The sequence below is a fragment of the Heterocephalus glaber genome, unplaced genomic scaffold (assembly GCF_053883595.1).
Source record: "Heterocephalus glaber isolate CG9 unplaced genomic scaffold, H.glaber_assembly_v1.0 deba00001538, whole genome shotgun sequence".
In the NCBI taxonomy this organism is placed as follows: Eukaryota; Metazoa; Chordata; class Mammalia; order Rodentia; family Bathyergidae; genus Heterocephalus; species Heterocephalus glaber.
In genome coordinates, this window is record NW_028258333.1 from 37,247,724 (window position 1) to 37,272,001 (window position 24,278).

The 24,278-nt window shown below is 38.1% G+C and overlaps 2 pseudogenes across 1 annotated transcript; both read left to right on the top strand.

Annotated features, from left to right (window-relative positions):
- The first annotated feature begins 10,065 nt into the window (after positions 1–10,065).
- LOC101723109 (E3 ubiquitin-protein ligase RNF146 pseudogene) lies at positions 10,066–11,596 on the top strand (annotated as a pseudogene). The gene has a single exon (XR_015442284.1). The product of XR_015442284.1 is annotated as an E3 ubiquitin-protein ligase RNF146 pseudogene (transcript).
- An 8,649-nt stretch (positions 11,597–20,245) lies between these two features.
- LOC101704908 (mineralocorticoid receptor pseudogene) lies at positions 20,246–22,292 on the top strand (annotated as a pseudogene).
- Positions 22,293–24,278: the final 1,986 nt, after the last annotated feature.

A 24,278-nucleotide genomic window follows, 5' to 3' on the forward strand; every position in this document is an offset into this window, starting at 1 on the left:
TTCTCAGGGTCGGAAGCTTTAGGGAGAAGCAGCAGACCAGCCCAGCAGCACCAGCCCCAAGAAAGGCCCATGGCTATTGTAAAGGGCAGGCTTTACTCCAAAAATGACTCCTTTCACACAGCAGGCCACAGAGAAGGAATCCAGTCCAGCACTTGCCATATCACCAGAGTTTTCACTCTGGCACCATTTCAGGAAGGGGTTGATTATCTCAGAACAACTGAAAAACAGCCATGCATGGTGCTGTATACCTATGATCCCGGCACTCAGGAGGCTGAGGCAGAAAGATCACTGTGAGTTCAAGGTTAACCTAGACTGCACAATGAGTTCAAGGCCAACCTGAGCTGCACAGTGAGACTCTGCCTAAACAAAAACACCTGAAAAACTTCATATCAAGGATCCCAGTGTTGTCCTCCCACAGTGACTGGGTGAAAGACATTTGTGGAGAAGGCACAGGCTTACACACACACACTCTGAAAGGTTTAAACTCAGGCTGGGAAGGACATGAGGCCCTGCCCTCTATGTTGAGAAGCCAGGCCCAGTGTGTATTGCTTGCAGAAGTGGCTGGATCTGAGAAGCATTAAATTCAGCAGGATACTTAAATCCTGGGCCTGCTGCCTACGTTAAGCACAGATTAGAGGTCTGATTGTTTTTGTCATCTATCAACATGAGCAAGGATATGCCTTAGCTTGGACAGTTCCCACAGGCTGGCAAGAACAGATAGAGGGGATTCTGAAACTCATAACCCCCTCAGGTTATAAAGCTAGTTTGAGAAAACTGACTTGCTGGATTCCAAAATATGGATCATGGAAAGAAACCACTCATCCAAAAATACATAGAGCACACACCTGTAATCCCGGCACTTGAGAGGTTGAGGCACAAGATTGCTGTGAGTTCGAGGTTAGCCTGGGCTACATAGTGAGTTCAAGGCTGGTCTGAACTACATAGCAAGACCTTGTCTCAAAAACAAAACAAAACTAAACTAAGCAAGTAAAAATATTTTTTCTTGGACCCTTTGTTTTTCTTGTTATCTTTCATTGTTTTTTGGGGGGTAGGAAGATTTTCCTTTTTTTTCTGTTTTTCCTTTTAATACTTTAATTCTTTTTTTCTTCTTTTTCTTGTTAGTATTTTTCTGTTATCTTATCTAAGTCTACACATTTCCTGTTACTCCTTAACAGTATCCTTTATCTCACTTTTCTCTCCTCCTGATTGTCTATGGCTTAATTTTTCAACTTTTTCTTCTTTCATTCTCCTATTCTCCTTCCGTTTTCACTGTTGTAACCAACAGTGAAAGTTGAAGTTTTATTAATCTTTAGACAGTTAACTTTGTGCTATTAATGCTGAATTCTTTTCTATTGTTAGTGGAGGTATACTGTCACATTTAGTAGATGTTTTGTATCTACTAAATATCTATATCAATGTTTGATTTATCTTAGTGTTTATACTATAGTTATAGATCTCTTTTCTATTGTTAAGGGTTGTACATTATTGTTTCTTATGGTATGTAAATATCCAGTCTTTATCTTAGACACTATTATTGTTGCTGATTTAGTTGCTATTGTCAGGGTGGGATAGTGGCTGCTATTAATAGGTTTTCTCTGTATGCCAATATTCTGATAACCTTTGTGCTATTAACAATATTGCAGTCCATTCCCAGAGAACTGGTTGCTGGGCCAATTACACTGTATCCTCCACCCTAAATTAACAAATGTCATCCGACATAGGCAATGGCCTATAGTTAGCCACACCTAGAGTGCATCACTGAAAAGCAGACACTAACTAAAGAGATCTTCATATTACCAACAAGTCATTCCACTACAAGCAGCCAAAAACCTCAGCACAAAACAACAACAAAAAATAACAACAAAAACATAAGAAAACAAGGCAACAAAATGCTTCCAAAAAATCCCAAGGCTTCTGAACCTCAAGGTCAGGTATAATCACAGCAATGACCTCATTTCTCCAGCAGCAAAACCTGTCTTAGTTACTTTCTTGTTGCTGGAACAAAATACCCAACACTCACAAATTAAAGGAGGAAAAGTTTATTTTAGCTTACAGTTTATAGAGGTTTCAATCCATAATTGTCTGTCTCCAAGGCAGGGCAGTATGATAGAGGGATATAGTAGATGAGAGGCTGGATGCAATGTGACTTCCTTCTTTCATTTTTTATTCCGTGTAGGCTGCAAGCCTGTTGGTTTGTGTTACCTACATGCATGGTGGGTCTTCCCCCTTTAGTAAATCCATCATCCACATCTAGAACTATGCTAAACCAATCAGTAGTCTAGTCCAGTATCGCACTCCCAGAAGCCCCACCTATGAGCACTTGATGCTTTGTTATTGACAAATAAACCCCAAACAAACAGGTTTATGAATCAATGAAACAGAATAGATGATGCAGAAACAACTCCAGTCACACACAGCTATGTTGTCTTTGTCAAAGAGACCAAATCCTTTATCTGAAGAAAAGGTAGCCTCTTTAACAAATGGTGCTGGAAAAACTGGCTATGCACACACCAAAGAATGAACCTAGACTCATATCTCTCAACATGTACTAAATTAAATTAAAAATGGATGAAAGATTTAAACATTAAAACAGAAACACTTAATCTGCTGGAAGACAAAATAGGTGAAACTCTTGAAGACATAGGTGTAGGCAAAGAATTTCTGAACAAAATGCTGGTTGTACAAGAACTAATGCCAAGAATAAATAAATGGGATCATGTCACACTGAAAAAGCACAGCAAAGGAAACCACCAACAGAGGAAAGGGACAACATATAGAGTGGAAAAAAATTTTTGCCAGCTGTTCCTCAAAGGACTAATATCTAGAACACAAAGAACTAAAAAAGAAAAATTAGGCCCCTAAAATTTAAAGACCCACTTTAAAAAATGGGCATCCGAAATGAATAGACAATTCTCAGATGAAGAAATACAAATGGCCAAGAAATACATGAAAAATGTTCAACATCACTAGCCATTCAAGAAATACAAATTAAAACAACACTGAGATTTCATCTCACTCAAGCAAAAATGGCTTCATCAAGAAATCAACCAATAATAAATGCTGATGAGGGTATAGGGAGAAAGAAATCCTTCTTCATTGTTGGTGGGAATGTAAACTGATACAACTATCATGGAAATCAGTATTGAGATTCCTCAAAACACTAAAAATAGAAATTCCATTTGACCCAGCTGTTCCCTTTTTAGATATCTTCCTGAAAGAGTTAAAGATATCATATAATAGTGAAACATGCATACTTATGTTTATATCAGCACAATTTGCAATAGCTAAATCTTGGAAGCAGCATATATGTCCATCAACAGATGCATGGACAAAGAAAATGTGATATTTACACACAGTAGAGTACTATTCTGCCACAAAGAAGGATAAACTTGAGTTATTTGTAGGAAAATAGATGTACCTTGAGACTATGATGTTAAATAAAATACATCAGACACACAAGCTTAAATATCACATTGTTTCTCTTATAAGAGAAATGCAAATTATAAATAAAGAGTAAAATAAAAGATAATAGGAAATAGAGAGATAGGCCTTTTGGAAAAGGTAAGAGAACCAAGAGATGGAGGAGGAGTGGAGGAAAGAGAAGTAAAATGGGATGACAAAAAGTAAATAAGATATTATGTATGCACACCAACTCCATACATAGAGTACAATCATTGTGTAGTGCAATGGTACTAATAAAAATAAAAATTTAAAAAATCAAACAGTATGTATGAGTTTATAATTATACAAAAATATAATTTCTCACTCTTGTGCAATTAACACAGCTATCCAATTAACTCATGATACCATGCCTGATACTTCAGCCATGTGAATGCTGGTTCAAAAATTTAAATAGATTTTAAAACTAAAAAAAAAAAAAAAAAAAAAAAAGAAGAGGAAGAAGTAGAAGTATAAGTGGACAATAAATACATGAAAAAAATATTCAACATCTCTGGCCATTAGAAAAATAGAAATTAAAGCAACACTGAGATTCCATCTTACCCTAGAAAATATGACTATCTTTAAGATATCAAATAATAACAAATGCTGGCAAGCCCTCATAGAAAGAAGGATCCTCCTACATTTTTGGTAGTAACATAAACTAGCGCAGCCAGTATGGAAATCAGTATGGAGATTCCTCAAAAAACTAAAAATAGAAATTCCATTTGACCCAGGTATTCCCCTTTCAGTATGTTTCTGAAAGAGTTAAAAACATCATATTGCATGAAACATGCATACCCATGTTCATAGCAGCACAATTCATAATAGCAAAATCTTGGAAGCTGTCTATATGTCCACCAATGGATGAATGGCTAAAAACTGTGTAACATTTATACATGATGAAGTGATACTCCCCATAAAAAAGATAAACTTGAGACATTTTTAGGAAAATGGCTGTACCTTGAGACTGTAATGTTAAGTGGAATAAATCAGACATATAAACTTAAATATCACATTGTTTCTCTTATATGAGAAACACAAATTATAGAGCAAAATAAAAGATAGTAGGAAATAAGGAGATAAGACTTTTATAAAAGGTGAGAGAACCAAGAGATGGAAAGAAGAAGGCAGGGAAGAGGAAGGGGATGAGCAAAGGAATTAATATATGTTATGTACATATACCAACTCCACACAAGGAATATAATCACTATGTACTGCAAACATGTACCAATAAAAAGTAAAAAAGAAAAGCAAAATAATTGAAATGAAAAAATGTACTAAGAGATTCAATAACAGATTTGGGAAGGAAGAAGAGTGGAGAACTTCAAGATAGATTAAATGAGATTGTCTAGTTTGAGTAACATAAAGAAAAGAGAATGAAGAAACATGAACGAGGTCTATGAGAATTGTAGGACTCTATCAAGCAAACACATACAAAATGTGATATCCAGAAGGAGAGGAGAAAAGAGTGTAAAGAATTAAGAAATAAAAGCTGAAAAATAACATAAATTCATATTCCAAAAAATTCAATGAACTCCTGAATGTATAAATTAAAAGAATAACACCAAGAAATATTGTAATTAAATTATCAGAAGGAAAAACAATGACTGAATCTTGAAAACATCAAGAGAGAAGGGATCATGGATAAAGAATCCTCAATAATTTTCTCAATCCATTGCTGGGGCAAAATATCTGATACCTGTAACTTAAAGAAGGAGGGGTTTATTTAGCTCACAGTTTTCAGTGGACTGAGTTCAAAGTTGGCTGAATCCATGGTGAAAACACCAGGGTGGTAGGGCCTGAGAGGAAGGCTGCTCATTTTGTGGCAGCCAGGAAGCAGAGAGAGAAGAGAGGAGCTGGCAACAAGAATACACCCTTCCAGGTTATCAATGGATAAATCCACGAATGAGTATAGTGCCACAACCCAATCCCTTTACAAACACAGAAGACATTGGGGGGACAGTCAAGATGTAAACCATAATAAAAATATTTTTTCCCCATTAACTTTATTGGTACATTTTAGGTATACAATACAGTTACATTTATCATGGGGATCTTGTACCATTACATGAGTCTCTTGGTTCTTATTTTTTTCCCTTTCCCTTGCCCTCCCTTCACGCCCTCCACCTTTCCCTATTTGCAAAGACCTTGTTTCCATTTTTTTCCTCTTCTCATATTTTTTCCTTTCCCTTTTTTCCCTTCCCCTAACCCTCCCAATTCCCCTGCTCTTTTAGACCTTTTCTTCCTGTTACACAATATCAGTTATACATTTTTTAAATTACAATATCAAGATCTAGGAGACATTATCACAGATTTTACAGAATTTAAAAGGATATAGAAAGCATATTACAAAAATCTTTTTTGAAATAAATTTGACAACTTCTAAGAAGTACCTTGGAAGACAAATTAATGAAACTAACTCTGGAGGAAATATAAAATTTGAATAGCACCTATTAAAGAAAGTATATTCCTAGCTTGAAAACCTACCTATATGACAACAGCAGGCTCATAAACATTTTAGCTGATAAATTATATCAAACAATTAAAGCAGAAAAAAGAAGGAACACTTCTCCCCTCATTTTAGGAACTCAACATTGTGCTAATCCTAAAACTGGATAAAGATAATAGAAGAAAAAAGTATGAACATAGATAGAAATTTGTTTAACAAAACCAACTCTCAGAAGTCAGATCTGGCAGGATGTAGAAAGTGGTTTTGTTATAGGGATGGCAGTGTTGGTTCAGCATTGGAAGATCCACCCCCAAAAGTCATCATTTTAACAGAGGAAAGGAGAAAGCCATATGATCCTGTCACTAGTTGGAGAAAGAGTATTGGACTAAATTCTACAGCTGTTCATGGTAAAAGCTATCAGGAGACTAGAAGTAGAACAGAAACTTCTCAACAGATCAAAGACATGTACTCCATACTTTCAACAAAAACTCCTTCTATGAATGGAGACAATACAATGCTTTCTCCCTAAAGTGGAGAACAAGGCTATATATACCTACTCTTCATCTGTCCATTAGACTTTAAAACATAGGTCTAAACCAAAATAGTCTGGCAATAAAATGACACAACTAGGATAGGATTGGCACGGCAGAAGCAAAATCTTTATATGTAGATGAAATGATCATCTACAGAGAAAATACTAAGAAATCTCTAGGAGCCCCTAGAACTTGTCCTTGAATTTATCAGGATTAGAAAACACAAGGTATATATAAAACTTTAGGTCTGTGTATACTTGCTATAAATGAAGAATTGGATATTGAAATTTAAGTTATGTAGGAGTACAAAGACCTAGAAAAGTAAAAAAAAAAAAAAAAAAAACAGTGTTGGAAGGTGTTTAGTACCTAATTTTAAGACTTCTTCTAAAGCTACAGTAATCAAGGCAGTGTTGGTGTAAGGAAAGACATATAGATCATTGGAATAACAGAGAATCTAGAAATAGAACCACACATATATGGTCCACTAAGTTTTGAAAGATTATTTAACATTAGCATTTTATAGAATATAAACTCGATTCAAGAGCCAAGGAAGAGATAGTGTTTTCTGCAAACGGCACTAGAACGCCTGGTATCTGTATATAAAAGATTAACCTCAACCCTTTTTTTCCATACATGAAAATAACTTGAAGGGATCTATGAACCTAAATAAGAAAGCCTAAAAGTATAAAACTTTAAGAAGAAAGTATAAGGGAAAATATTTATGAATTCAGGGTAGGCAAGAACTACCTAGGATACAAAAAACATGATGTATAAAAGAAAAAAAAATTGATGAGATTCCATCAAAATTTAGAACTTTAAATGATATCATTAAAATGAAAAGTAGTCCTTAAACAGACCATATTTACAATGCATATAACCTATGAGCAGAATATATAAAGAATTCTTAGAGCTCATTAATAGACAACCCAATTAAAATGTAGACATAAGAAGATGATAAACAGCCAGTATAGCACAAGGAATGGTGTGCAACTCTAGAATCAGAAAAATACTAATCAGTACAATAATAAGTTTAAATTATACACTCATTAGGGAGATGAAGTTAAAAGTTTTAAAAGCCTTGTCACAACTTTTTCTTTTTGTTGGATTCTCCCCCTTTGCGTTTAATTTGTCACGCCCAGTGGATTCATTCTGCTGGGTTTCCTGGGGTTGTGATCCTCATTGACTTTTCCTAGGGTATTGTCTAAAATTTTTTGGAGTGCCAGTTTGGTATTCATGAAGTTCCTGAGGTGCTCTTTATCATGAAAGTATCTTATTTCTCCATCAATTGTGAAAGATAGTTTTGCAGGGTACATCAATCTGGGTTGGAGGCTGTTTTCCTTTAGGGCTTGAAATACATCATTCCAAGCTCTTCTTGCCTTGAGGGTTTGCATTGAGAAGTCTACTGTGATTCTGATGGGCTTTCCTTTGTATGTGATTTGTTTCTTTTCTCTCACTGCTTGTAGAATTTTATTCTTCTGTTGGATTTCTGGAATCCTAACTATTATATGCCTATGTGTAGATTTTTTTTGATTAAGGTTAGCTGGAGTCCTATATGCCTCACTTATCTGTATGTCAAGTTCTTTTCTCCTCCTTGGGAAGTTTTCTGCCATCACTTCCATGAAGAGTTTTTTTTATGTCATCTGCACTCTCTCCTGTTTCTTCATTGACTCCAGTCTTATGTTATTCTTCTTTGCATCATCTAGCAGCTGCTGGATTGATTTCTCATGTTCCCTTACAATTTTAAAGCAATTTTTCTTTTCCTGGTCACTAATTGCAATCTTACCTTCTATATGTGAGATTCTATCCTCACATTAGTTCATTCTGCTGCACAGACTTTCGATGGAGTTTTTAATCTCTTGGAAATCTGTATCTGTTTTATGGATTCCATTTGTTTCCTATGTTGGGATTCCATCATGTCCCTCAGATCCTCTATTTTTTTTTATCTGTGTCCTCTCTAGATTTATTAATCATGTCTTGCACCATGAGCACAATCTTTGCTGTTATCTGAGTAATTATTTCTGATTTCATTTTTCCCAGATCCTCTTTTGTTGCCAGTTCAGAGAGTCCAGGTGGTTGAGTACCAGAGTGTTCCATGTAATTTCCCTTTGGGGTTGCTGTAGGTGATCTGGAAGTCTGTTTTTGAGGCTTGTTTATGTGTCTTCTCATTTCCACGGGGGGGGGGTGTGTGCTTCTGGCACCCACGTGGCTCACCTTCTGTGCCCTAGGAGCTTGGGATGGCAGCAGGGGAGCTTCCTTCTGGGTGCTGGGACCAGCTGAGCTTCACTGCCCTAGGAGCCTGGGATGGAGGCGTGGAGCTTCCTTCCGGGTCATAATAAAAATATTAACAGTGGACTGCTCATCAGAAACCATGGAATCCAGAAGACAGTGGGATGATATTATTTAAGTGCTGGAAGGAAAAGAATAATTAATTCAAAAAGAATACTGTATTTGGAAAAAGTATCCTGCAAATGAAAGAGAAAAGAAGGGAAAACTGAAAATGTTTCCCAAATAACAAAAATAGAGTTCGTCGCTAGTATTCTTGCCCTTTAAGAAATGTTAAGGGAGGGTTGAGGGCGGGCGCGGCCGGAACTCTGCGCTTGCCCGGGCGCAGCTGTCAGGCCTCCAGGCCGCGCCAGTGGGGTCCGCGCCTCAGGACCCGTCCCGGAGCTCGCCCGGACAGCCCCGCGCTTTCCCCGTAGCCGCGCCCTGCCTGTAGCTCCCGGCCCGGTCCCGCCTGCGAAGCGCGGGGCCGAGCTGTCGCGGAAGCGGGGTCGCCCGAGCCGCCCGAACCCGCGGGGCCCGGTCGCCGTCCCATCGGAGAAGCCCGGGCTCCCATTGTTGTCGCTGCTGCATTTCCGCGGTGTCAGCAGGGAGGGAGGCCGTGACATTGTGGCCGGAGTGTGGACGGGGACTGCCCACTTCGCGAGGAAACCTCCACAACTGTGAAGCGGAAAGCGATTCCCGGCACTTAGATATTTTTTTCTTGTTGATCATTTCGATCTGTTTTTTTCATTTTTCCCCCTAGGTGCCATTTTCGGGAGCACTGATTTGTCAAGTCTGAACATTTGAAGTTGTATTTTTTTAAAAATACTGAAATACTCTAGGACCGAGAGGAAAAGAAACCAAGAGATGATAGAAAAGGCTTTGTTTTTTGAGCGATTTGATTGACATTTCAAGTGCCAGCCTCCCCCACTCCTTGTGTTGGACTTTTCAAGTGGGATGTGAAGGTATAATACGGGCCTTGAAAGCAGTGTACCCAGAATTTGGAAGACTTAGAACATTTTAATGAATGAATCTGTCAGTTTCTCAAAAAGATACGACACATTTAGGGCACATGAAGAAAATGACCCACACAATCTGGTTTGTGATGGCTTTGCTGTTTTTTTGTTTTGTTTTGACTAGCAGATATTGTTTGAGAGGTATCCGGAGTGTCTGGGTGCTCTAAAAACACGTGAAAATAGGTGAAGTAAATCAGCAAAAATGAATAGTGAATGTCGCTCGGAAACATTACGGTGCTCATCATGAAGGCAATTTTTTTTCATGATACAAAAGAAATTGATTATGGATGAGTTTGTTTTGGCCTTGGATATCTTTAAGTGGAGCACTTGGATTTAGAATTTTGATGTCAGCCCAGTCACAGAGAGTGAACCAGCAGTGGAAGAAAAATGCTGCCAGCTAGCTGACTGCTGTTGAACAAGATGCTTTGTCTTTGTGCGGAGCACCTGTGAGATCTGCAACACAAATGATGGCTGGCTGTGGTAAAACCGATCACTCAATAAACATGCTTCCTACAAATAGGAAAGCAAACGAGTCCTGTTCTAATGCCGCACCTTCTCTGACCGTTCCTGAATGTGCCATTTGTCTGCAAACATGTGTTCACCCAGTCTGCCCTGTAAGCGTGTTTTCTGCTATCTGTGTGTAAAGGGAGCTTCATGGCTTGGAAAGCGATGTGCCCTTTGTTGTCAAGAAATTCCTGAGGATTTCCTTGACAAGCCAACCTTGTTGTCACCAGAAGAACTCAAGGCAGCAAGCAGAGGGAATGGCGAATACTCATGGTATTATGAAGGAAGAAATGAGTGGTGGCAGTATAAGTGCACTAGTAGAGAGCTGGAAGATGCTCTTTTCCAAAGTTAAAAAGACACTGAAATGTTAATTTCTGGGTTTCTGTATGTTGCTGATCTTGAAAATATGGTTCAATATAGGAGAAACAAACATGGACGTCGCAGGAAGATTAAGCGAGATATAATAGATATACCAAAGAAGGGAGTAGCTGGACAGGCTGGACTGTGATGCAAATTCTGTAAAACTAGCAAGAGAGCACTCTGCCGACAGCGCAGACAGCATGTCAGCACAGAGCGGAGCATCTGTCCAGCCGCCAGTGTTGTCTGCTGTGAGGACCCTGACATCAGTGGATGGACAGTTGACCAGCCCTGCCACACCATCCCCTGATGCAGGCACTTCTCTGGAAGACTCACTCATTTGCAACTGAGTGGAGACAGCATAAATGAGAGGAGTCATAGGGGAGAAGGAGAAGAAGACCATGAATCCCCATCTTCAGCCAGGGCGCCAGACACCTCCATTGAAGAAACTGAGTCAGATGCCAGTAGTGATAGTGAGGATGTATCTGCAGTTATTGCACAGCATTCCTTGACCCAACAGAGACTACTGGTGCCCAATGCAAACCAGACAGTAGCTGATCGATCAAGAACTGACCGGTCAGTAGCAGGGGGTGGAACAGTGAGCGTCAGATCCAGAAGACCTGATGGACAGTGCACAGTAACAGAAGTTTAAATAGATTCTTCAGCTGCGTGCCCACGGTTGGATGGTTATCTGTAAATTTCTGCCCACATAACATTATACTCATGCCTAGTAGTGCATTTTGGGAGATGGGTGGGAATGGGTCTGGGAAGGATAAAGCTGAAAAACTAAATGTCTAACATGTCTCTGTTAAGAAATAATTATTTAATGTAAGGAACTTGGTTAATAGTTGAGACCTGTTTAGTAATAACTCAGTTTTCTTGACATCTTTCTTTATAGTTTTTAAAAAAATTTCTTTAATTCTTTTGGCCAGTGTGTGTATATTATCTGTGCATTAATGGTCCTCACCTGACTGGCGTTGTTATTTTTCTGCATGGATTGGCATAAAAGTATTATTAAAATTTGGCACCTGTGAGATGTTGGTATCATTATGAGCAGGAAGCTTAATGTAATGTGGAGATAGATGTGAATTTGGTTTAAAAATAGAAGAGTAACACCAATTTTATAGTAAAGTTATTGAAATGGAAATGTAAAGAAAATAGCTAATAACTTTTGATTGAGAATCTTTATAACACACATCATGGCATTCCTTCCCATAAGCTTTGCTGTCTAGCCCTTGTAGTCTGAGGTTTCACTTGTCTGCATTTTTCTTTTGGATTAAAAAATGTATAATTTAATAAGTGATAGTTTATCAAAAATAATTGTTTCTGGTTTGAGTCTGAAAGAGGGACGTATTCTGATACTTGTGATCAAAGGTTATTTAAAAGGTCAAGGTTTGAATTGACTAGTCAGCTTAGTCACCTGCTCAGTTCAATTTCTTCATAGAGAATTCTTAAACAGTATTTGCAAACAGTGTGTGTGGAATAAATATTGAAATCCACCTGAAAAAAAAGAAGAAACGTTAAGGGGAAAAAAAAAAGAAATGTTAAAGGAAGTCTTTTAGGTTGACAGGAAAGGATAGTAGACATTAAGCCAAAGCTACATGAAGAAATAAAGTACACCTGTAAAGATAACTACACAGTTAAAAAACTCAAAAGCAGTAGTTGTTTTTGTTTTTTTTTCTTGGAACTGGGGATCAAACTCGGGTCCTTGCGCTTTTGAGGCAGGCAGTGGAACCACTGAGCAAAATTCCCGGCATAAAAGCAGTAGCTTTGATTTGTAACATCTCTTTAAAAAATTTAAAAGACAAATGCAGAAAATAATTTTAAATCTATGTTAATGGATACACAATGCATAAAGATGCAATTTTAGACAATTCTACAATAATAGTTGAATAATTCAATGCCATACTTCCAATAAAGTACAAGATAGAAGATCAATCAGGAAATAGAAGTAGAAGACTTGAACCATGCTTTATACCAACTACTCTTAATGAGTACTGATAGAACATTCAATAACAGTGAAATACAGGATCTTTTTAAGCGCCCATGAAAGATTTACCAAGATAGATTATATGTTAGGCCACAAAACAAGCCTAGATATGTTTTAAAAGATTGAAATAATAAAAGATATCTTTTCTGACTGCATAAAATGAAACTAAACAAAAAAAACAAAAAATATGGAAAATTCAAAAATATACAAAAATTAAATTTAAAATGTCTAAATAACTGAGAATAAAGAAGAAATTAGAAGACACTGTGAGATCAATGAAACCAAAAGCACAATGTACCAGTGCTTATGAGATACACCAAAAGCAGCACTTGTAGGAAAAATTTATGCATATAAATACATTTGATTTCAAATGGATAATCAAACTTTTCATGTTTAGGAAATTGAAAATTAAGGTAAGGGGAATTTAAACCCAAAGCTTACAGAGGGAAGGAAATAATGATTAAATTGTAAGATAAATGGAGCATAGAGGAAGGGGCTTTGAGGCCCCCCTTCCAGCACTCCCAGCACAGAGGAAGGTGCTTCTGGGCTGCCAAACTACTACTCCCAGCACAGAGGTGAGCTGCATGGGTACCAACAGCACCCCCCCCCATCGAAATGAGAATACAAGTAAACAAGTCTCAAAACCAGACTTCCAGATCACCTACAGCAACCCCAAAGGGAAACAAGATGGAACAATCTGATACTCAACCACCTGGACTCCCTGAACTGGCAACAAAAGAGGGTATGGAAAAATGCAATCAGAAGTAATTTCTCAGATAACAGCAGAGATTGTGCTCCTAGTGCAAGACATGATTAATAAATCTAGAGAGGAGCTGAGGAGCATGATGATTCCATTTCCCAACATAGGAAATACATGGGATCCATAAAACAGATGCAAACAGATTTCCAGGAGATTAAAAACTCCATTGAAAGTCTATGCAGCAGAATGAGCCAATGTGAGGACAGAATTTCAGATATACAAGATAAGATTGCAATTAATGACCAGGAAAAGAAAAATTGCTTCAAAATTATAAGGGAACACGAGAAATCAATCCAGCAGCTGCTAGACCATGCAAAGAATAACATAAGACTGATTGGAGTCAATGAAGAAACAGGAAAGAGTGCAGATGACATAAAAAAAACTCTTCACAGAAGTAAGGGCAGAAAACTTCCCAAGCAGGGGCAAAGAACTTGATGTACAGATAAGTGAGGCATATAGGACTCCAACTAGCCTTGATCAAAAAAATCTACACATAGGCATATAATTGTTAAGATCCCAGAAACCCAACAGAAGATCAAAGCTCTACAAGCAGTTAGAGAAGAGAAACACACCACATACAAAGGAAAGCCCATCAGAATCACAGCAGACTTCTCAACACAATCCCTCAAGGCAAGAACAGCTTGGAGTAATATATTCCAAGCCCTACAGGAAAACAGCCTCCAACTCAGACTGATGTACCCTGCAAAACTATCTTTCAAAATTGATGGAGAAAAACAAATTGATGGAGAAAAAAGATACTTTCATGACAAGGAGAACCTTAGGAACTTCATGAATACCAAACCAGCACTCCAAAAATTATTAGACAATATCGTAGGAAAAGACAACAAGAATCACAACCACAGGAAGCACAGCAGAATGAATCCATCAGGCACGACAAGAAATTAAATGCAAAGGGGGAGAATCCAACAAAAAGAAAAAGTCATGACAATGATAATACATATCAGTTATAACCATCAATGTTAATGGTCTCAATTCACCAATCAGAAGAAACAGACTGGCAGAATAGGTCAAGAAGCAAGATCCAACAATATGCTGCATACAAGAAACACACTTAATTCAAAAAGAAACTCATAGATTGAAAGTTAAAGGGTGGAAAACAATACTCCATGTGACAGGAACCCGAAAAAAAGCAGGAGTAGCTATCCTTTTTGCAGATCAAGTGGATTTCAAACCAACACTGATTAAGAGAGACAAAGAAGGACACTACATCCTTGTAAAGGGAACAATCCAAGAGGAAGAGATGACAATCATAAATTTCTATGCACCAAATACCAGTTCACCCAGCTATATAAAACAAATACTAATGGACATGAAAAGTCATATATGCACTAATACACTAGTAGTAGAGGACCTTAATAACCCACTGTCACAAATAGATAGATCAACTAGACAAAAAATAAGCAAAGAAATACTAGAACTCAATCGAACTCTTGAACAAATGAACTTAACCGATGTTTGCAGAGTGTTCCATCCCACAAAATCAGAATACACATTCTTTTCAGCTGCACATGGGTCATTCTCCGAAATAGACCACATACTCATAAAACATGTTTAAGTAAGTGCAAAGGAATTGAAGTTATCCCCTGTATATTATCAGACCATAGAGCCATTAAATTGGAGATCAACAGCAAAAGAAACTGGAAAAATTTCATAAATATGTAGAAATTGAACAGCACACTTCTGAACAACTAATGGGTCACAGAGAAAATTAAGAAGAAATCAGTTAAATGACACTGACAATGCAATGTACAGGAATCTATGGGACACAATGAAAGCAGTCTTACAAGGGAAATTCATAGCAGCGAATACTCATATTAGGAAAACAGAGGGAACCCAATTAAACAACCTGATGCTGAACCTCAAGCCTCTAGAAAAAGAACAGCAAGACAAACCCAAAAGTCATACAAGGGAGGAAATTATAAAGATCAGAGCAGAAATCAGTGCAATGGAGACTAAGAGAACGATACCAAAAAATCAATAAAGCAAAGAGTTTGTTCTTCGAAAGAATAAACAAAATCGACAAACCCTTAGCCAACCTTATCAGAAAAAGGAAAGAAAAGGCCCAAATCCTTGCAATTAGGAATGAAAAGGGTGAAATTACAATGGACCCAGCAGAAATCCAGAGGATCATCAATACCTACTTCAAGAACCTATACACCAATAAGATGGAAAACACAGAAGAAATGGACAGATTCCCAGATACGTATGAATTGCCAAAGTTGAATGAAGAAGACCTAAAAATTCTAAACAACCCAATATCAATCAATGAAATTGAAAATGTAATTAAAAATTTACCAACTAAGAAAAGCCGAGGTCCTGATGGCTTCACTGCTGAATTCTACAAGACATTTAGAGAGGAACTACTGCCACTACTGTTTAAACTCTTCAATGAAATTGAAAGGGAAGCAATACTCCCAAATTCATTCCTGGAAGCAAGCATCACCTTGATCCCCAAAACAGAAAAACCCAACCGAAAAAGAGAACTATAGGCCAATCTCACTAATGAACACAGATGCAAAAATCCTTAAGAAGACACTGGCAAATAGAATGCAAAAGATCATCAAGAAGATCATACACCCTGATCAAGTGGGATTCATCCCAGGGATGCAGGGATGGTTCAACATGCACAAATCAATCAATGTAATACACTATATCAATAGAGACAAAAACTATATGATCATCTCAATAGATGCAGAAAAAGCGTTTGAAAAAATCCAACATGCATTTATGATAAAAACCCTACAGGGCCGGGGATTTAGCTCAGTGATTCCACCGCCTGCCTCGCAAGTGGAAGGACCCAAGTTCGATCCCCGGTACCCGCCCCCAAAAAAAACTTTACAAAAAATTTGAATAGACAGTCTTTATCTCAATCTGATAAAAGCCATCTATGAAAAAACAACAGCCAATATCATACTAAATGGTCAAAAGCTGAAATCCTTCACACTAAAATCAGGAACAAGACAAGGATGTTCACTATCACCACTCCTGTTCAATATAATCTTGGAAATATTAGCCACAGAAATTAGACAAGAGAAAGAAATAAAAGGAATAAAGATAGGAAATGAAGAAGTCAAATTGTCATTATTTGCAAATGACATGATACTCTATATAGAAGATGCCAAAAACACCACCAAAAGTCTTCCAGACTTAATAACCAAATTCAGTAGAGTAGCTGGATATAAGGTCAACACACAAAAATCAATAGCTTTCCTCTACACAAACAACAGACTCATTGAGACAGAAATAGGGCAAACAATTCCTTTCACAATAGCATCCAAAAAGCTGAAATAACTAGGAATCAACCTATCAAAAGAAATCAAAGACCTCTTCTATGAAAACTACAGCACTCTGAAAAGAGAGACTGAAGATGACATCAGAAAATGGACAGACATCCCCTGCTCCTGGGTAGGAAGGATCAACATGGTGAAAATGGCCATACTTCCAAAACTGCTATATAGATTCAATGCAATCCCAATTGAAATCCCAGCAGCATACTTCATGGACCTTGAGAAAACAATCCAAAAATTCATTTGGAACAGGAAGTTCCCCAGAATAGCAAAAGCAATTCTAGGCAACAGAGACATGGCAGGGTGTATCACAACCCCAAACTGAAACTATACTACAAAGCTACTGTGATAACAGCATGGTACTGGCAAAAAAACAGACCTGAGGACCAGTGGAACAGATTAGAAGATGCAGATACAACTCCAGACATACTCAGCCACCTCATCTTTGACAAAGGAGCCAAACACCCTCACTGGAGGAAAGATAGCCTCTTTAATAAATGGTGCTGGAAAAATTGGGCTTCAACTTGTCAAAGATTAAAACTAGACCTGTATCTCTCACCATGCACTAAACTAAAATTGAAATGGATTAAAGATCTAAATATTAAAATAGAAATGCTGACTGTGCCGGAACAGAAGTTAGGTAGAACTCTTGAAGACATTGGTGCAGGAAAATATTTTGTGAACAAAACCTCAGTTGCCCGTGAACTAGCAGAAACAATCAACAAGTGGGATCTCTTCTTATTAAAAAGCTTCTGCACAACAAGAGAAACCATCAGCAGTGTGAGGAGACAACCCAAAATGTGGGAAAAAAATTTCACCTGCTGTTCCTCAGACAAAAGTCTACTGTCTAGAATCCATAAAGAACTTAAAAAAATCAGACCTCCCAAATTTAAAGACCCAATCCAAAAATGGGCATCTGAAATGAATAGAAATTTCTCAGATAAAGAAGTAGAAATAGCATATAAACACATGAAAATATGTTCAGCATCACTGGCCATTCGAGAGATGCAAATGAAAACAATGCTGAGATTCCACTTCACTCCAGAAAGAATGGCTGCTATCATGAAATCAACCAATAACAAATGCTGGCGGGGCTGTGGGGAAAGAGGAACCCTGCTCCACTGCTGGTGGGAGTGTAGACTGGTGCAACCACTGTGGAAATCAGTATGGAGATACCTCAAAGAACTAGGACTGGAAGTCCCATTTGACCCCGCTATTCCACTGCTGGGGATCTTCCCCAAAGAATTAAAAGAATCATACCACAGTGATATATGTGCACCCATGTTCATAGCAACACAATTTGTAATAGCTAAAACTTGGAAACAGCCCAATTGGCCATCAACTGGAGACTGGATAAAGAAAATGTGTTTTTTTAATAAAATGGAGTACAACTCAGCCAGAAAAAATGAGAAATTAGAGACATTTATTGCTAAATGGATGCACATTGAGGTGGTACTCTTAAGTGAAATAAATAAGACACAGATGTGTAAATACTGAATAGTTTCTCTAGTGTGAGAAACAGAAAAATGTAAATAAGGACTAAATGGTATAATAGATAATGTGAAATAGGAAGAAAAGGGGCCAAGGGGAAGGGGAAGCGGGAGGGGTACGAGAAAGGAAAGAAGGAAAAAGAAAAAATACAAGAAAAGGAAAAAAATGGAAACAAAGTCTTTGTAAATAGGGAGGGATGGAGGGGTTGAAGGGAGGGCAGGAGAAGGGGGAAGAATAAGAACCAAGAGAGATTATGTAAAGGTGCAAATTTGCAGTAATGAATGTCATTATATTGTATACCTAAAATGTACCAATAAAATAAAATTTTAAAAAATTGAAGATAAATGAAATAGAGAATAGAAAAACAATAGAGATAATAAAGAAAACCAAAAATTGGTACTTCCAAAAGATCAACAAAATCAATAAACCTTTTGCTACACTGGAAAGGAAAAGAAAAATTACTAAAAATAGAAATGAAAGTGGGATCATTATTACCAGCATTTCAGAAATAAAAATAATTGTAAGAGAATACTATGAACAATTATATACCAATGAATTAGATAAACTGGATGAAATAGAGAAATTTTTTGAAAAGTAAATGGTATATAAAGAAGAGTGGTAATTGGGAAGAGTTTTGAATAAACCAATTGAGGTTGAATAGAAAATACTATATTAATCTGTTTCTGTTTCTATAAAAATACTTGAGACTGGGTAATATATAAAACAAAGAAGTTTATTTAACTCACAATTTTGTATGCTGAAAGTCCAAGATTGGATGTGTTAGTCAACCTTCCACTACTATAACAAAATACAAAGTAGCAAAAATAAAAAAGCTTAAAAACAGGAAAGGTTTATTTTGGTTGACAATTTTAGAGGTTTTAGTCTATGGTTTGTCAATATTCTTTGATGGAAGATAATAGAATCCACAACTCCCACAAATTATCATACTCAAAGAAGGAGACTGAATGATCAGCTGTATCCTAAATTCATTTTGTTTTTAGACAGGGTGTTGCTATGTAGTTCAGGGTGGCCTTGAACTCACTGTAAAGCCCAGGCTGGCCTCCAGCAATCCTCCTGCCTCAGGCCTCCCAAGTGGTGGGATTATAGACAGGGGCCATCATTCCCAGATCCTACTTTTTTTTTTTTCCCATACCGAGGATCAAACTCAGGACCTTGTGCTTGCAAGGCAGGCGGCTTAACCACTGAGCTAAATCCCCAGATCCTACATTTTTAATGAAAAACAAAAACAGTGATATTGTATCTTGTTTTATTTTATGCAGGAAGAGTGACAGTTGATTATACAGTACATGTAGGTCATAAGGATTGCGTAGCAGTTGATCATAATAATTCATATGAATATTAATCTAGTTTTGAATCACCTACTCTTTTTATTTTTCAGTATTGTTTTTACTAGCAATAAAAATTTACTTAAAGAAATTGTCTCGAACTCCTGGACTCAAGTGGTTGTAGGGAACAGGGAAAGGGTGTATTACTAGAACCTCAGCAGTAAGTCCTAGTCTCCTGCGAGCCATGACAGCACAAGGTGAATTACAGGAAAGGTAGAAAAATGAGACTGAGAAGAAGCTGAGCTTTGGGTCTGATCAGTGCTGCTCTGGGTGGCAAAGAGGAAAGCCCCCAGCTTACCGCACCTTTTGTTGGGTCCATGGGGAGAAACAAATGTAACAAATGACTTGCAGAGAGTTCAGTACATCCTGATAAATAAGATGTAACAATCCAAGAACAATGAGGAACTGAGTAGATCAAGATTTTGTTTCTCCCAGGATGTCTTCAGCTGGTGTAATCTTGTCCTGGAGAATCACAGCATCACCGAATCATTGAGGTCTCAGTTGTGACTGGAGGCCAAAATGGAATTATGTCTCAGAATTCCATAGCTGGGCTGTAGGCAGGAGAACTAGGCTAACCAAATGACTTTACCCTAAAATTACGTAGCATCGCTCCCGACAAGTGGTCCTCCCTTTTAGGCCTTCCATGTAGCTGGGACTACCAGTATGATCCCTTCTATGAAAGAACTTACATTCAAGTGGAAGAAACAAATAATAAAAAATAAACATTTTGTTTAATGGTAAATCAAATAAAATTTAAAAAGAAAGTTCTACTACATAAACTGGGTGTCATGAAACAATATAACAGAGTGAGGATATTACTTTAGATCAAAAGGTCAGAAAAGGATACTGGACTCCTCTACCATCTCTTGCTCCCTCACTTCCTTTTTTACCTACCCTGGGGCCCTGCCCCACCCCCTCCTCTTTGCACCTACAGCCAGATGTCATTGGGCCTTAGGGACATGGACCAACTTTAGGCTGCTCAGAAGAGGCCTGTGCAGTTATCTGGGTACAGGAGCATTGCTGGTTCAGTCTCTCCTACTGCAGAGAGAGTGGCACTCATTGGCCTGGATGTGGTTGGATTTAGGAGAGGCTCAGCAGGGGTGTCGTAGCGGTGGCAAGAGCCACAACAAATAGAGGGCAAGGGGAGACCCTTGCCCAGTAGGCTGTGGAGATCAAAGGCTACTCCAGTTTCCCTGAAGGTGTAGATATGGAAAGATGGTGGAGTCAAGTTTTTCAGGTGCAGAGTATTCTTCCCAAGCACCTACAGAGATGATCCATGAGAATAACTATATGGAGATTGTTAACATTAGCTGTGTTTCCAGTGCTATTCCAAACAGTGCTCAAGAAAATAACAAAGAAAAACACGAACTACTCCTTTGCCTTCAGCAAGATGATAATTGGTCTGGGATTTTAACGTCTGATGTAAAACTGAGCTGAATCTAACAAACTTTCAGCCACTGTAGCTGAATCCATGGGTTTACATATGGATTCTATAAGAGATGCTGACTACACCTACAATCAGCAGAACCAGCAAGGAAGCATGAGTCCAGTACATACTTATTAAAATGTAGAGCAGCTGTTGGAGCTTTACAAAGAAAATGGCCATTGGACTCTCACTACTGTCAGCAGGCCCTTGAGTTCTGTATGTCTGACTCCAGGAGCTCCATGAATGGTGGGGTCATGCATGCCATTGTTAAAAGCCCTAGCATCTGTCATGAGAAGAGCCCTTCTGTGTGCAGCCCTCTAAACATGACATCTTCAGTTTGTAGCCTCCTGGAATCAATGCTGTGTCCTACACCACAGCTAGCTTTGGCAGTGTTATAGCTTGTGTTTAGATGTTCCCCTCCCCCAAAAGGCTCATGTGGTCATAAGTGGGGCTTTTCTGAGGTGGATCTTGAGTGTGCAATGCAGGGATCAAAAGTGTGTGGTTACTAAATTAGTCCACTGATTGGTTTGACATAGTTCAGGGTAGGATTAAGGTTGCCCCACCCTGGGTGTGAGTGCTACCTATCCTAAGGGTGTGAAACTTGGATAAACTATAAGGGGAAGAAAGAGGGTCCCTGCTGGTTGGTTGCTTGTTAATTGCTTGCTGCTTGTTGTCTGCTGACTTCCTTGCTTTGCCATGGACTCTTTCTCCCCTGTGATGTGCCTCTGCCATGCCACTCTGCCTTGGAGTCAGCCAACTATGGACTGGAACCTCTATGAACTGTAAGCCAAATAAAGCTTTTCTCTTTTAACTTTAGGTGTTGCTTATTTCGTCTCAGCAATGAGAAAAGTAGCTAAGAGATGCAGTTTCTAATTGCACAGCTCCGTCACCATGGTACTCCTTTGATGTACTCCCCTAATATTGAAAACTAAGAGTTCAAGTCACACAACCCTGCATATGCTAGCAGTGTGGTCTCCCCTCTCTCAAGTCCATTAAGTAGCATGAAATCTCCAATTTCCAGCCCTCCAAATAATTGCAGTGTAAAATCTCCAGTCTTTAGTCCTAATGTAACTCTGTGCTTCTCTATGTCCAGCCCTGCAAATCTCAAGAACTCAAGGTGCTGTATTTTCAGCCCTTCCAACACAAACAATAGATCTACAGTTTCTAGTCCAATAGCGACTACTGTAAGATCCATCCATAATCCTATAAATAATGCCTTTAGCTACATGGGTTCTGGCAACTATACTGGAGTCCATGCAACCTGGGATGTAATTCCCAGTCCAGACATACATGAAAAACGTACTGATGGGGTCCTTTTCCCTAAGACTGAGGAAGTTGAGAATGCCATCTCAAATGCTGTGACTAGCCAGCTCATTTTCCTTTCTTCTATACATTTTCCTTTCTTCTGATAATAGATCCTACTACCTTGGTCTGGCCCAGGCCTATATGATCATCCTATATCATTCTCTCATAGAAACAGTGATTGTTCAAAGGTGGGCAGCTGTGATTACTTGAGTGGGAATGGATGGGAATCAGTCATTCCCTAGAGTTGGTGTGTGGGAATAGAGAGAAAGAAATTCTCTTTCTGAAGTTTCTCACTTGTCATTGGATGGCTAAGCTAAGAAAATGTAATTCTGAGACTGACAGTGCACATCATCTCCCCTGGCTCATAGAGAGAACTACCTGTAGAACAAAGACATATCTACTTGAAGCATGGAAAGACAGAATCCTAATGGTACTAAGTCTAGGAGTGAGGTCTTGCTTGTTGTAATTCTGATCTTGATTCTGTATTCTTCCCAGATGTATGACCAATAATTTCCCTCCCTTTTTTCCCTCAAGCTAGTTAAAAAATTTTTTTTGAGTAATACATTCGTATATAAGATAAAAATGCCCAAGACAAAGACAGAATGAGCCAGGAAATGAGAACAAATCCCAAGAAATCTCAACATTTAACAATAAGGTGGAATCTGCAAAAAAAAAAAAAAAAAAAAAAAAGATAGAGAAGAAATTGGTTGGTCATAGCGGTAAAAAGAAAGCCAGAAAAGGCAGCACACTTTTGTATCTTTCAGTGTGAAAAGTTTTATACATATAAGAAAGTAAGGAGTCTGATGAACTTCCATGTATCTACCAAAATACACAGGCCCATGTCTTGTTTCACCTAAAATCACACTCCAATGGATATTTCTAAAAATAAAGACTTAACAATCCATAACCACACATTTTCATGTCTAAAATATTAATAGTTACTTTAAAACATATTTAATCATTTTATAAATTTCTTGAATTTTTTTTTATAGTTGGTTTGAGTCAAGATCCAAATAAGACCATTACATTGCATTCGGTTTTATTTCTAATCCCTTTTAGCCTGTAAGTTTCCCACTCTCTGTAGAAAAACTTTTTAAAAAAGAAACTGGGCTTTTTAAAAAAAGTAAAATGTCCTGCATTCATTTTGATGAAAAAAAAAAAAAAATATATATATATATATATATATATATTGTTCTCTGTCCTCCTAGAACCATGGGTAGATAGTCACATTTAAATTTTATTTTAACAATGGACCCTTTACAGGTAGTGTTTTGTACTTCCTATTGTAATGCATTAGCAACAAATTCTTTTTGGAGATCTTTCCTTTGTGATATAAAGGCTGTTTAGTGTGCTAAAATCTTGTCTATTGTAAAATTCCTTTCCAGGGAAGTAGAGCAAGATGCCAGGTAAGATCCTCCAGTGATCACCTCCATACATTAACACCTGCTTGAACAGCTATTCATGTACCAAATAACCATCACAAGAGCTAAGGAAGCAAAGTGAGGAACCATAGTGCCTCATTTTACTGTAATAAAAAGCACACTAATAAAAGGGGGAAAGAAAAGTTGCCTATATCATAGGCCTGGAATTCCAAGAAGTATACAGAAAGATGCCTCCACTTGGAGGAAGGAGATGGAATTAAGCCGAGGCCTTTAATTTGAAGCCCAGTACCAGGCCTGCTACAGTGAACCCAAGCGCCAGGCAGAGACCAGGATCCCTGCTCCACATCAAGAATACTGGTACTGTGGTTGTACTAATAGTTCAGAGAGAAATTAGCTCACCACCTCCACATTGTACCTAGGCACATTAGATAGACCTCTGCCTGCTTGGGCATGTAATCCTCCCTAATTATTTGCAGCCCCATTAGAGATTTAGGGATTGTTGGTCTACAGTTGATGGTACAAGATTGATACACCAGTCTCCCTAGTCTCTATTTTCCTCCTTCTCAGCTTGGTGATGATAAGGCAAAAAGTAACTGAAACATGTTCAAACTCTACAGGAACATCACAGTTCTGTAGAGGCATCACCACATTGTGCTTATGTCCATACCAGCTGCCTGGTTTTACCACACGCTGTTCAGACTGCTGGAG